Here is a 15,581-nt window from a genome sequence, read left to right as displayed (position 1 = left end):
TCTCTAAAAATAAACAAATAAAATCTTTAAAAAACTAAAAATAGAAAACAATTAAAATATTCAAGTTGTTATAGGTTACTCTACTTGATATTCACTCAGCAAGACAGTATCGCCCTGGCTGGGTAGATCAGTTGGTTAGAGTGTCATCCTGATACACCAAGGTTGAGGGTTCAATCCCCGGTCAGGGTACATTCACAAGAAACAACCAATGAATGCATATGTAAGTGAAAACAACAAATCTATGTTTCTCTGTCTCTCTCTCTAATCAATAAATTAATATAAAAAATAAAGACAGAATCAGTATCACTTGGGGAACTTGTTACAAATGCAGGATACCTCAGGCACCACCCCAGATCTAGTGAATAAGAATCTGCATTTTTAGCAAGATCTGTACATAATTCATATGTATTCATTAAAGCCTAGGAAACACTGCTCTACACAAATTCAAAATTTAGTTGATTTTAGAGCTATGTTGTGCTCCTATATGACCTATAATTGAGTATAATTCTTTATTTGGGTAAAGTCATACCATAACCTCTCCCCAATTATCTTAAATATCTAAAAAATATATTTAAGTTGGAGTCAATTCAATGTGGTAAAATGTTAACTGGAAAATTAACAATATTTTTAAAACCTAGGAATTTTTCAGAACATGTAAAATACCATCCTTTCATGTAACTAAATAATTTATGTCCTATTGAATAGTTTACGTTATTTTCACATATCCTCCCGTAAGGATATTAAGTTTATAGTACTTATACATTAATACACAATTATAATTTATATTTTACAATAAATGTCTTCTCTGTTTCAACTCATGTGATAAAATACATAATAGTTTATCACTGAGAAGCTAAGAAACCTCAGTCATGTTACAGACTGCCTTTCCTTATATATTAGAAATCTGCTTTAAAAACTGAGTGTTTCAAATTTTTAGAAGTTGTGTGCTTCTTCTGGAACATTTCATTCATTAACTGTTTCCATACCTAAAAAACAATTATGCCACATTACCAGTTTATTCATTCAAAATTATAGGGTCTTAGCATTTAATTAAAAAAAAGTCCCAAGTTTCAGTTCAACAACTTGCAACCTGTTCATGTTAATCTGTTCTAACTGCCCAGACTCAACTTTTTAATCCAAGAATCCAGGGTTTTTAATACCAGTTTTGCTTTAAACTTCCAGTAACGGGAGCACAGGAATACAATACAGACTCATGGTCTTAGCCAGTAATTTGTGGTCAACAAAAGATCTAAGAAATAAGCCGTGGGTGGCCAGGACTATCCTTTATGGTTTCCAGAAAAGTCAGATATATACCAATTTCATGATTAACTATTTATGACTATAATCATTAGGTCATATATATATTTAATTATGGGGAGTGGGGGTCTGGGGAGAAAGAATTCTTTTCTAATTTTCAAAAATTTTATTTTAGGGAAAGGGTAAGGGAGGGAGAAAGAGAGGGAGAGAAATATCGATGTGAGAAACATCAACTGGTTGCATTCTGCCTTCTGCAAGCACCCCAGTTGGGGCAGGCCACAGAGCCTGCAACCAGGCACATGCCTCATGCCCTGACCAGGAATCAAACCTGTGATCTTTCAGTTTGCAGGACAACACCCAACCAACTGAGCCACGCCAGCCAGGGCAGTCATATTCCATCTAGAGTACTTATTAGTATGCTTTGTAAGTTAATTAGCTATAACTCAAACAATATTTTTTAAATTTTAATTTACCTCAAATAAATTTCTAAGAATGGATGTTCACTCTAGATTTTAGGTAAACTCTTCATTTTTCAGATGAATTTGCAAATTTAAATCTTTAATGTCTCTTCCCAGGTCTTATCTTTCCAAACTAAAATACTTTCAAGTCTGTTATCCCTAATATAATGATCTTAAAGTACTTCTACCTTCCAGGTTGCCCTTTTCTATTATTGCCTCTGTTATGTATTGCAAACATTAATCCAAACATGTTCATAAAACAGTTTGGGAAGAATAAATGACCTAACTTTAAAATTTTATTTATCATGAAAGCTACCAACTTCTAGAATGTGGAATGAAAAAAGCATTGACATAGAACAATTTTCAGGAACTTAACACCCATTTTCCCACACAAACCCTGGAATACATGAAAGTGAGAGTCCCAGGCCAGCCCTTACAGTGAACAGTAGTACTCTTGCATATATGAATGTTCAGTTCCCCAGAACACTGCTGCCCAATAAGGAATTATTCTATCAAGCCCTTGAAATGTAGCAAGCGAAGAATTAAATTTTTAATTTTATTTACATTTTAATTAACCTAAGTAGTCCAATCTGACAACTGGCTACTTTGGGATATAACTACCATCCTCTATAAAAGAAAATTGCTTCAAGTTATACCAGCAATGCTAACAATGTATTTTCTACTACAGCAGTTAGTTGATGGAGTATTTCAAGGGATTAAAGCACCAGAGGCTTCTGGTCATAGACACTAAACCATTCAGCTTTGGCTGGCTCCATTTAAAATCCCCATCCTTCTTCCCTTATCCCCATCTTATCCTCTTCCAAAGTGTGCTTCCTTCCATCTGCTACAAAACAGAACTCCTTTCCTTTCCAGTTCACTTCAAAACTCCCTGGTCTTGCTTCCTCCTACTGTCCTTCAAGCTAATCCACAGTATCTAAAGAAATGAACATCCTAGTTCTAACTATAATGTTAAGAGTCCAACAGATCTAAATTCAAATCCCAACTCCACTACCATGTAATTAATGGCTGTTATTATTATTATCATTGCTAATAAGAACAGAAAAATAGGGAAGGGTAACAAAACTGTTGTTTACCCAATTTCTTTGTTTTCCCTAGACAAAAGTGAAAGACAAATGCAAACACAAGACAAAAAAAAAATCAATATCTGGCTAAGAAACTAATAGCCATATCTAGTAAAATATTTTGTCAGAAAGGTAGAATCAGATCCTTTGGGTACAAAGAAAGAAAAAGAAGGTATATGAATGGCTATGAGGAAGTTTAATTCTATTTCCCACCCTATTCCTAAACTCAATCCTGCCATTACAGACTCTACCAAATACAGGCACTAACATGATAAATGGGAGCCAGAGTTGAATGACAAAAATACTGGAGAAAAGTTAAGGGCTGTCATTATGTTGGGTACACTTAAGCCAAGGAAAAAGCACACTTCATGAAGATGCTAAATATTATATTGATCTGTATTGCTAAGGTACTCAGAGAATCCACAGTGGCTCTCTGAACCTCTCATAGATAGGCTATTCCTATTTATTCTTTATTTCTAATCTTCCATCCAAGACAAACCAGTCCCCAAATTCAACCCCCTGTCCAAAAAACTTCAACTAAAAAAGAGGGGGCATTCAGTAAGGTACACCAAGTAATGTATTTCAGTGATTAATGACTTGGACACTGGTGTTAGGCAAGCCATTGTCTAACAATAATAAGCATCCAAATGTTAACCATTACTGTTAATGCAGGACCTTCCATCCCAACCCCAGTCTTAAAATAAAGTGCCTCCCAATTATCTACTCAAAAATTTGATTCTGCCTATAAGTATGTTATTTTCCCTTGGAAAAACCACAGGCAAGGCTATTTTTTAATGATGTCTAGGGAGGGATTCTATCCATTATTGTAGGCCAGTAGTCAAAAAACTGGCTGTGTTTTTAATTATTAATATTTTTTAATCCTCACTTGAGGACATTTTTTCATTGCTTTTAGAGAGAGGAAGGGGGAGAGAGAAGGGGGGGGAGAGAGAGAGAGAGAAAACACTGATATAACAGAGAAACATTGATTGGTTGCCTTGACCAGGACCAATCCTGCACCTAGACATGTGGCCTGACCAGAATTGAACCCACAACCTTTCAGTGTACGGGACAACACTATGCTCCAACCAACTGAGCCACTCCAGCTGGGGCTGGCTTAGAGTTTTTATAAATAAAATTAATTTGGTTGACACACAGCCCTGCTTATTCCTTTACATATTCCCTATGGCTGCTTCTGCACTACAATGACAAAACTGAATAATTCCAACAGAAACCAAATACTCTGCAAAGCCTAAAATAATTACAATCTGGTCTGTTTTATAAAAAGTTTGCCAATCCTATTAAAGAGTACAGAAGATTACCTAGTTTTGCGGTGTGGTTCAGTCTCTCATTAGAGGGCTACTCAAGCTTTCCTAAGATTAGGACTCTACCTATATTTGTATTCAATCTGCACTCTGGCACAAGAGCTGCTTATTACACATTTTAGTCAATGGTTCTGCAATGTCATCTTTAATTTTCTTTAAAATTCCCCTGAAGGCCATGTAATTTTGTTGATTTATCTACCTTTATTTTATCAATCTGACTTAAACTATCACAAATATGTGCCCTACTGTCTTCAACTTGTTCACTTCAGAGTAAGGTTAAGGCAATTAACTCCTTCAGCTTGACAGTTACTTCCTTTTCAGCTCTTCACTACAAAAATCAACTCCTACTTCTGATATGTCACTGTTAATTTCTTAATCCCTTGCAGAATGCTCCACAAGTATTATTTTCTTACCTCATTTCCACCTTATAACAATTTTGTCAGATTTTGTAAGTACACTAGCTATTCCAACATATTTTTGTTCAGGATATCCTTCACATGTGTGTTTGGTGCTCGAGTTTTAATACCAGTACTCTTCATAAACAGACAAGAATATTCCCATAGAGCAGGTTTTATAAAAACTCTCTAGGTTCAAACCTCACCTTGCCTGTCAGTAGCTGTATGACCTTAATCTCTTTAAAGCCTGTTTCCTAATCTATAAAATAGAGATATAGTAGTAACCACTTCAGTCATTATAAAGGTTAAACTACATAGTCATATCAGCCATTTAAATGCTTAACACAAAAGAAGTACTTAACTAGCATACATGCACAAACACATGAAAACCCCCCTACTCCAAATGGATTTTAGGGTACAGCACGATAAATCCGTATGGCTTTAATAGGTTTACATTATTTTAAAAAAGAAAACTCCTGTATTTCAAATATCCACATATAGAAAAAACAGTAAGAGTTAAAAGTTCACAAAATTTAAATTGTCAAATATTTTTTCAAACATTTTATAGCACAAACAGAAATAAGTTCTTTATTCTCCACTGAAATTTATCAAGATTCTGGATTATCTGGAAATAAAAATGCTGAACCAAGCATAAAATCTAGGGTAAAAAGGAAATAATCCTGAAGTTTTTGTATCCTATTCTCTACTTTATATACACAGTAGTAAACAGCTCTAACATATGGCAACCCCAGCAAAAAAAAAAAGGGGGGGCGGGGGCATGGTTAAGCTATAACCACAATAGTCGTACCTAGGCAGTGTCATTTATTTATTTATTTGTTTTCTAAGAGTGTCATTTAAAGTATTTAATAACTATACAAACATTCAGAAGCCTTCTTACCTGTAAGATTCTTCAGGATAAGACGTCAGGTAATCAGCTTTCCATCAAAGTATTCTGGGAAGGGAATTATGAAAGTTAGTCCCATTTTATTTCATTTTCACTCAGCTGCTTCTGTATTTAACTTGAGCTCAGAAGAAAAGATATTGGAAAGTATAAAGAACAACTTATTCCAGAGGGCCCCTGGATGTAAGAACGATTTATTTAGAATGTAAGACATTTTGATAGAGTAACTGTATGCCTTCAAATATGAAGACACACATGGGTGCTGAAGGCCAACAATAATAAAAACACTTTATTCAGTGAGGCAGAGGCACAAGTCACTTTCAGCATATTAGAAAAATCCAATTGAAAACAAAGTAATGGAGAATTAGGAAAAAAATCTATTCTAACAAATAGATGGGTCATATCACCCTAGAATGCAATTTAGGGAAAAAATACACAAAAAAGATACTTAAACATCCCAGCAATTTAACAACTACTAGAATCTAAATTATTTCCTAAACTAAAGATCGTAAAAGTATCCTCAACCAATCATCACTTTTTTTTTCCAAATAGACCCTACACCAGACCCCCTACATTTCCACACCCTGCTTCTAATTTATTTATTTATTCAATAAATATTTAGCCAGTTTCCCTATTTTCTAGTTACTGCTAGGCCTTAAGCACTGACACACCTGACAAAAACAGAAACCAACAATTACATTACAGTGTAGCAGGTAGAATAATGGGGGTAAGCACATTATGCAAGCACACAATAAGCATCAAATCTTTTCAAGATTTATGTGTTTGTAAAAAAAAGGCTTCCCAACTGAGACCAAATGGATTAAAAATATATTTTTCTACCTACCCCCCATTATAGCATTTCCATCTTTATGGACTCAGGACTGAAATTGTCATTTTTAACATGATAGTGAGGATTTTAATTTTAAAGAAAAGGAAGGATACATGCAAATAAGAGCACACATGTCAGTAGATGTTATGGCCATTTTAGACCTTCCTTCTAAATGACTAGTGGGCAAATATAAAAGATACATTGAGCCTGACCCCACATCATAAAGGCTTATGGCCAGAAAAGGCTTTTCAGACTAATTAACATTTATTGGTGGAGAGAAGTATCTTCTTCAAATTTTATAAACTAGTACATTTTCACAAATTATCTGAGTATATTAATTATCTAACTGAACAACATGAATTTAAAAAAATAACAGGCCTTTAATAAACAAAACATTTGTCCCTTCAACACACCAGTTCCTCTCTATTCATGATCATGGATGGTAGTTACATATTTTTTTAACATCATATTATTTCAGTTAAGAATAAAATTCTTAATCAGGAAGTAAAATGAAGAACCAGTAAATTAGGGTATTCACTTATAAAAACAGCAACAAAATTTTTACTTCTACCAATAGCTTCATTACACCCAACTTTATAACTACCAACCCATAATAAAAGAGAAATGGATATGAAACTCAGAATATCAATTTTTGTGTTAACAGAATTATTTACAAGCTGCTAATGTCCAAATTATTTGTGCCCCCTGCCCACCCAAGTCATATGCTGAAATTCTAACCCCTAATGGTAATGGTATTATTTAGTAAGTGTGGTCTTTGGGAAGTGCTCATAGGGAATTATTTGGGAAGTCTTGTGAGTAGAACCCTTATGAATGGGATTCTTGCCTTTTAAAATGAAGTCCAAAGAAATCCCTAGCCCCTTCCACCATGTGAAGATGCAACCCAGAAGAAGGCCCTCACCAACCATGCTGGCACCCTGACCTTGGCTTCCAGCCTCCAGAACTGTGAGCAATCAATTTCTGTTGTTTATAAGCCACCCACTTTGCAATACTTTGCTATAGCAGCCAAAACAAAGACAAATGCCCTGTTTTCAGTTACTATGGCACATCATTCCCTGGATATACTTTCTAGCTCAGTTTTTAAAAAAGATTATTAGTGATTTGGTTGCCTGTCAGCAACTGATCAACAGCAGCAATTTCTAGGGCTCTTTCATATTCAATTCCTTCATCCTGGACCTATCCAGAAAAAGGCTTGTTTTCCAAGCACCATTCACTGATGAACCAATGATCCTATATCTTGTTTACCAGGTAAACTGAAAACAAAGAAGATGAAGTCACCCACACTTATAGGTCTTATAATAAAATCAGCTTCATACTTCAGAAGGTCTCTAAAATTCTTGCACACAGCATCTGCAACAGTGAATGAGTGCCAAGAGTCCACAAAGCATGTCACCCCATACTACTGTTTTATGACGACCAGTAACCTAATTATTGAAATAAATCATTTTTAAAGGCAGGTAGAGTAACGGGGGAAGCACATTATGCAAGCACACAATAAGCATCAAATCCTTTCTTTATATATAAAGAACTCTTTATATATAAAGAATTAAAAAATCCCAAAATGAAAGGCAAGCCAGAAATTCTCAGGCAGAACATGGATCAAACTGAAAATAGAAAAAAATTTTCAAACATAATATAATTATGGGAAATTAGAGTTCATGAAAACTATGCTGTAAAAGAGAAATTAATTTTCCTATTTCCTTCTACAAATAATGTAGCATCATCTCCTCAACAAGGCTTGTGCTGTTACACACGGCAGGTTCACAGATACAGTGTGGGGCAAAAGAAGGTTTACAGTTGTTTGTATGGAAAATAATACATTAATAAATAATGAAGAGTAAATTGTTTCTCATACTTACAACTGTAAACCTACTTTTGCCCCACCCTGTCTGTTGAAAATGGCAAACTGTAACTGACAAACCATATGTAATTATGACAAAAGGAGAGTCAAGTTGCCATTACATTGTAAAATAAATGAGATTGGGGAGTTCCAGTTCTGGGTAAAATGGAGTACACACATCCCACTTTGTTAATCTCACTGAGACTATAAAACATGGACAGAATAAATGGAGCAGTTAATTGAAAACTCAGAAGTTAATAATAGCAGGTGAATTGGAGAAGAGCTCAGAACCTGTAATATTATCAAAATGGCAGTGTTTCTAATTTTTTTCCACATCCAGTTTTGCCCAAGCCTGAGCTTAATGGAGACTTAAACCTAAAAAGTGACCAATGATAACAGAGGGAGCTCTAGGAAAAGCCCTCTAGTTCTGTCCAAGGAGCGGGAAAGGGGACACTCAGAAAAAGGAAGAGAAATCTCTTTCTCTTTTTCCTCTGTTCTTCATCCTTCATGTCCCAGTTCCCAGGTAATCCTATGGTTGGTGCTAGCTACAAAAGTGGCAGCAGCAGGGTCAGCAGGAGCCTAAAATTCTGAGGAAGAGTGACCACCCTCACCGACTGCAACAACTCTGGCCTAATCTCATTGATTTTTTTCTCCTGTCTTCCTTTCACTTTGCTCCAGATGCAATTGTGGAAAGTACACACCACAGTGGAGTAAAAGAATACTATGCTTTCTGGACAGAGAACAAAAAACAGGGTCCCAGGAACTTAGAAAATACCATGGATATAACAGAGAGAAAAGTGCTTAAGAAAGTAACCTATATTGTTTATAAATTCCTAGCTTGCCCCTGAACTGCATGTATACATATAGATTTAACTAACCATAAGCAGCATACCATAAATTCTGAATACTAAAAAATGGGAATAGACCCCCAATGGCTACTGGGTAGTGCACATATGGAAAAAAATCCAAATAGCATTCACTGCAAAAGTTTTGAAAATAGAACTGAGATTAAACTACAACCTTCAACAAAGGTGGTTGGATCTTGTGGCCTCACCAAACTGCCTGCCAAAACAAAAATATTATCAATCCCATAGCATTTAAATAAGACACTCAGTTTCAAGGCATAATATTCAAAATGTCCAAAACACAATCCAAAATTGTTTGGCATAGAGAGAACAATGAAAATTTTAAGGTCATTTGGGAAAATCCAACCAACAGAAACCAACACCAAGATGCTACAGATATCAGAGCACTGGGTAAGTTAGCAGACAAAGATTTTAAGCAGGAATAAAAATGCTCCAATAAGTAAGAGCATATACTCTTGAAATAAGTGGAAAGCTAGAAAATCACGTAAAATCACATTATTTGCTGCAAAGAAATAGAAGATATAAATAATTACCAAGTGAAAATTATAGAACTGAAAAATGTAAAACCTAATATAGAAAACATACTAACAGACTCAACAGCACAATGGAAAGTCAGTGAACTTGAAGACAAATTTATAGAAAATACCCAATGTGAATGGTAGAGAGAAGAAATATTGGTTCGCAAGCCAGCACACAATCCACTGATTTGAGGTTTTTTATTTGTTTTTTTTAAAGATTTTATTTATATATTTTAGAAAGAAGGGAGGGAGAAAGAGAGGGAGGAAACATTAACATTGGTTGCCTCTTATACACCCCCTACTGGGGACCTGGCCCATGACCCACACATGTGCTCTAGACTAGGAATCAAACTGGCGACCCTTTGGTTCAAAAGCTGGCACACAATCCACTAAGCCACACCAGTCAAGAAGAAAGAAGAAATATTGAAAAAACATTATTATCACCCCAGGGATACCAAAACCCTCATATTCACGGCAAGAGCTCAAGGGGAGGAAAAGGAGTACAGTGGGAGGAGGGAGAAGAAAGGAGAAGGTGGAGGAGGAGGAAACAGCAGCAACAGCAACAATAATGGTTAGAAATGTCCCAAATTTGGTGAAAGACAGAAACCTCTAGATTCAAGAAGCTCACAAGCCCCAAACAGGGTACTTACAATGAAATCCATGCCTGGACACATCACAACCAAACTACTGAAAATTACAAAGGAAAAATCTTGCAAGCAGCTGAAAAAACAATGTATTATACTTGTATGAGGAAGGTGGGTTAATTATTTGAGTAACTACTGATTTCTCATCATAAACTGTTTAGGCCTGAAGGAAGTGGAACTATAACCTACAATCCTTAATCTAGTGAAATTATTCTTAAGGAACAAATGTGAAATTAAAAGACATTCTCAGTTGAAGGAAAACCATAATATTAGTTGCCAGCTCTAAAAGAACTGCTAAATGTTCTTCAGTAGGAAGAAATGGCACATGAGGAATAATAGAAGAGCAACAGAAGTGGTAAATATCTAGGTAAATATAATTAACTATTCTGCTTGGGAATTCTTTAAAATGACTGGCAATTAAAAGAAAATGTGAGGCTTCTGATACAGATGTAGCACAAGACAATTATAACATAAAGGGGGAGGGGAAATGGACCTATATGGTGGAAAGATTTCTATCATTTCACTTGAAGTAGTAAAATATTGATTCTAAGAAGATGAAATATAAGTACGTATATTATTATCCCTAGAGCAACCCCTAAAAAGTTATATATAGGCAAAAAACACGACAAATTACAATGGAACACTAAAAATTGTTCAAATAACCCAAAGAAAGAGGTTACAGAACAAAACCAGAAGGAACAGAAAATAAAATGGTAAACCTAAACCCTAATGTACCAATAGTTAAAATATGTGAGATGCAGTGTAAGTATTATAGCGTTATACAGCTTCTATCAGAAAAGGTCTCAAATCAATAATCTGAACTTCTACCTTCAGAAACTAAAACACAAAATAGATACAAACTAGGCAGAAGGAAGAAAACAGAGCATAAGTCAGGAAAATTGAAATCAGAAAAATAGAGAAAATTCAATGAAACTAAAAGCTCTTTCACCAGATCAATAAAATGTAAACCTCTAGCAAGACTGATTAAGTATAACAGCACTGAATAGCCCTAACACTATTTAAAGAAATTGAATTTATAGTTAAGTCTTCCAAAAAGGAAATCTCCAGGCCCAGATAATTTCCCTACTGAATTTTACTAAACATTTAAAGAAATAATACACATTCAATACAATCTCTTCCAGAAAATGAAAGATAAATACTTCCCAACTCATTTCATGAATCCAGCATTATCCTGACACAAAAACCAAAGATAATACAAGAAATGAACAAATTGATATACTAGATTTCATATAAAAAAATAAACTATGGTATACAAACTGCCAGTTACAGAATTAAGTCACAGAGTTGTAAAGTATGGCACAGGGGATTATAGTCAATAATATCAAAATAACTTTGCATGGTGACAAACAGTTAACTAGACTTAAGTGTGGTGATCACAACCTAAGTTATATAAATGTCTAACCACTGTGTTGTATAATTGAAACAAATGTAATATTGTACTTCAACTATAACAACAACAAAAAATTTTTAACCTATGGTACATTCATCCATATAGTAGAATACCACTCAGCCATAAAAAAGTATGAACTAATGTTTTACTCAACAACTTATATGAATTTTTAAAGACAATATACTGAGAGCTTCTGAGCTGGTGAACACATGGAAATGTGGGAAGAGCGGTGCACCCCTGGAGAGAGCATGGAAGCTCCAAAATTCTTCCCACCTTTGTTGTCCTATGCCTCTCTCCACCTGGCTATTCCAGAGTTACATCCTTTTACAATATATCAGTGATGTAGACTTGAAAAATTACACAAATAAGACTTTGGGCCTTTGCAGAATTAAGTCAAGGTGATCATATTTGTGCATATATATTCCCAGAAAAATCCCCCACATTCTGCAAAGAGAACCAATGTATCAATCCCTCAGCCAGAAACTCCGAACCAATGAAATGCAAGTCAATTAAAAAACACAAGTATTAAGCACTTAAATAGGATAAGATAAGATAGGTCAGATAAAGGGAATATGCCGAAAGAAGCCAGTTTCAAAAGGTTTCAGACTACACAACTGCACTTATATAACATTCTCAAAAGGTTAAAACTGTAGTGATGAACTATTATCAGTGGTTGCCTGGGATAGGAGAAAGTTTGACTACAAAGACAGCGTGAGAGTGTTATTTTTTAGGGGGGAAGATGGAACCTTTCTAAATCGTAACTCTGGCAGTGGTAATACAAACTTGTATATGTTAAAATTCACAGAACAACATACCCCAGGAAGGTCAATTTTATAGTACATTAATAAAATGTTTAAATATTTTTAAAACTAAAGAGTAATATGAGAGCAAATCCTCACCTGAAGACTTTTTTTTTTTTCATTTCTTTTAGAGAGAGAGGAAGAGAGGGAAACACAGAGGTGAGAGAGAAACATCAATTGGTTGCCTCCTCACATACACCCTGATCAGGTATCTAACCCACAAACTGGGTACGTGCCCTGACTGGATATTGACTCCACAACCCTTTGGTATAGGGGACAATGCTCCAACCAATTGAGCCACACAAGCCAGGACAAACAAAGGTACTTTTTGATTGACAATTTCATAGTCTCAGCCTTTTCAATGGTTGTATACCAACACAATGGTGATAGTCAAGCACACAGAGGCCACCCAAATTACATCACCACAGATGAGATTGAGAGGAGATATTTGAAATTTCTATCTCTGGTTCCTGCGCTTCTATAGCACTAAAAGGTCTGACAGACAATACATACCAATAGCCTGTGGAGACAGAGAATAAAAGCAACAGGCACAATTTCACCTCCCCACTAGGTTCTAAGCCAGAGTTGTAGAAATAGTCAGTTCCAAGACTATAGAAATGGTAATGAGCTGGCCAGCTTTTCACTGCTTGGGGGAAGACAGGTACTGAAGTTGGCTCCCATTTGGGTTACACACTTATGTAACAGTTGTCCGTTCTATGAGAAGAGCATACCTACAATGAAATACGTAATTTAAAAAAGAAAAACAGGCACCTTTAATGCTCCTGAACATTACCATAAAGAGTTTGATAAAGAAATCATATGACAGGGTTCTATTATTACTCCAAATGAGAAACAATTATAGACCAGCATATGTCCTCCAAAATTTCAATACATTTATGCAATTCTTCTCTAATAACCTCACTCCTGCTTAAGGTATGGAGAAGGGAACAGGAAGAGCTGATTACATCATCTTCGTTTGTCCTTGAGATTCATATCTCCATTTACTAAAGTTCTATGACATATCTAATTTAAATGATAAAGAGGCAAACCTAAAGCTCTTACCTTTTTTTTCTGTTTTGGTTTCTTTACATCAGCAATTCCTCAGAGCCTATTGCAGGTCACTTGAAAGAGAAGAGTTACAAGTGTGGAAATGTAAAGTTTACATTTAGAAGATTATGCCTATGCCTATTAGAAACTAAAGGCAAAAGGACAGTGAGATGTTAAGAGATTCATCTTACCTTGGGATCAGCAGCCCTGTATTCTATCTGGGAAGAATAGCCAAGAGAAGAAAAGCATCCTGGATGGAAGTACGGACGTAGAGGAAGAACTAGTGTTTTTTTTATCCTTTACTTCTAACCCAAAACAGAAAAACTGTCATCTACGTCTTTAATTTCACCTTGGTCTACCTTGGCAAGACTCACGAACTGAAATGGCAATGTTTGTCTACCAACCTCCCTAAAAGAAGATGGGGAAATCAGGCAAGACGCAGGAAACACTTGCAAATAAACAAACAAATCCTAAGTATTAAAGGAGAGGAATTAGTGACAATAAATGGCCACATGCAAATGCTTGTTACAGAGAAATGGAAACAGATTTCATCTATGGCAACAGAGAAAAAAGATGAGTGTTTGAAACATTCGTTCTGAAATACTGCTGTTCTGTTTAAACAAGATTTAAAAACCTTACATTACAGAGTTTCAACTCTAGAAATTAGTCTTTTTTGTGCAGATGCTAAATGGCACTCTGACTGGTACCTCAAGAAATGTCACTTTCCTGGTACTAATCCCTTCTAAATTGGTACAAGCTGCTATAACAAAACTAATATTGAAAATAAAAAGCAATTGTGCTATATATTAAAAATAGCTCCTACTGTTTACTCTAGCTATGTGTATTTTCTGAATTTCTTAAACTCATTCTAGGTAGTTATCTCAGCTAGAGATAAGTACAATTTTGTTACATAAATATGTAACCAATGTGTTCTCAAATGAATACTTCACAATTTAAAGAGGCATTTCACAATCCTACCCCTATGAAACACTACTATATATTCTAACCTGGAAATACGTTATTACATAATATGAAACCATTTTTAAAAAAACAAAACATTCTTCCACATTAGCATGAGGCATGGACAGATACTGGGATTCTCTCCTACATGTAATCTTATTAAAAATGCTTTGAACATCCCAAGAGATAAGTTTTGATTATGCTTTTCATATTATTTTTAGCTATTACTTTTGACAGGTAATATGTTCTATAATTTAGCTCTTACACTATTTTGTGAGATTACTTCCATTTTACATATAATGCAATTAAGTGACTTATCCAAAGTCACAAAGCCAGTGGTAAGTACCTCTTTGCCAGAAAAAAAAACTCTTAATTCAAGTCACTAGATATTAGAAGTATTCATACAATTATTAGTGGTAAGACTCTTACTGATTCATATGACTGCAAAGTTATTAAGCTGTTTTCTGCCGTGGTCACTATATCACCAGGATCTATCACCAATGTCTTCAAATGAGTGCCTAATAAACAGTTCTGAATGAATGATTTATGTTTAACAACCATAGGCAATATATACTCAGCACATTTTATTTGTGAGGCATGGTTCTACACTTCTCTCTGTCTGTCTGTCTGTCTGTCTGTCTCTCTCTCTCTCTCTCTCTCTCCCCCCCCCCCATGCAGGAAAAAATGAACACTTCTGCAAAGAATGGAAAGCCAACAATTCTCAGCAGAAAACACTGACTAGAAAAAAAGAAACAAATGGAAATTTTAGAACTGAAAAATACCATGTCTAAAATAAGGTCTCAATAACGGAATACAAATACAAAGGAAAGAGTCAGTGAATGTGAATATACATCAGTAGAAGTGATCTAATTTGAAGAACAGAGAAATAAATGACTGAAAGAAAATGAAAAGTCTCAGGGTCCTGTGGACAAAATCCAAAGTTCTATACATGTTATACATGTCATTTGAGTTCCAGAAAAAGGAAAAGAGACTAGTACAAAAAAATTTTTTGAAGAAATATGGCCCCAAAATCTTCCACAAACTTGGTGAAAGGCACAATTCAAAAATTCACAAAGGTCAGCACTACCAAATCATAATCAATTGCAGAAAAGCAAAGATAAAGAAAAAATCTTTAATGTAGACAGTGAAACACATCACACGGGAAATTAACGATTCAAATTACTAAAAACTTCTCATCAGAAACAATGGAATCCAAAAAGACAGCAGGACATC

The 15,581-nt window shown here is 35.1% G+C and overlaps 1 protein-coding gene across 3 annotated transcripts in view; it reads right to left on the bottom strand.

Annotated features, from left to right (window-relative positions):
- The window catches only part of SCAF11 (SR-related CTD associated factor 11), a 73,637-nt gene that overhangs the window by 47,905 nt on the left and 10,151 nt on the right, over window positions 1-15,581 (bottom strand). For all 3 annotated transcript variants that reach the window (XM_054591202.1, XM_054591200.1, XM_054591201.1), the window contains exon 2: window positions 5,413-5,466. The gene's annotated coding sequence lies outside the window, so the exon portion shown is untranslated. The remainder of the gene's footprint in view (window positions 1-5,412; window positions 5,467-15,581) is intronic.

The sequence above is a fragment of the Pteronotus mesoamericanus genome, unplaced genomic scaffold, assembly GCF_021234165.1.
Source record: "Pteronotus mesoamericanus isolate MK-2021 breed Mesoamerican mustached bat unplaced genomic scaffold, CSHL_Meso_final scaffold_21, whole genome shotgun sequence".
Taxonomy (NCBI): Eukaryota; Metazoa; Chordata; class Mammalia; order Chiroptera; family Mormoopidae; genus Pteronotus; species Pteronotus mesoamericanus.
Note: the sequence above shows the minus strand (reverse complement) of the source record. Positions and strands in the feature narration are given on the sequence as shown.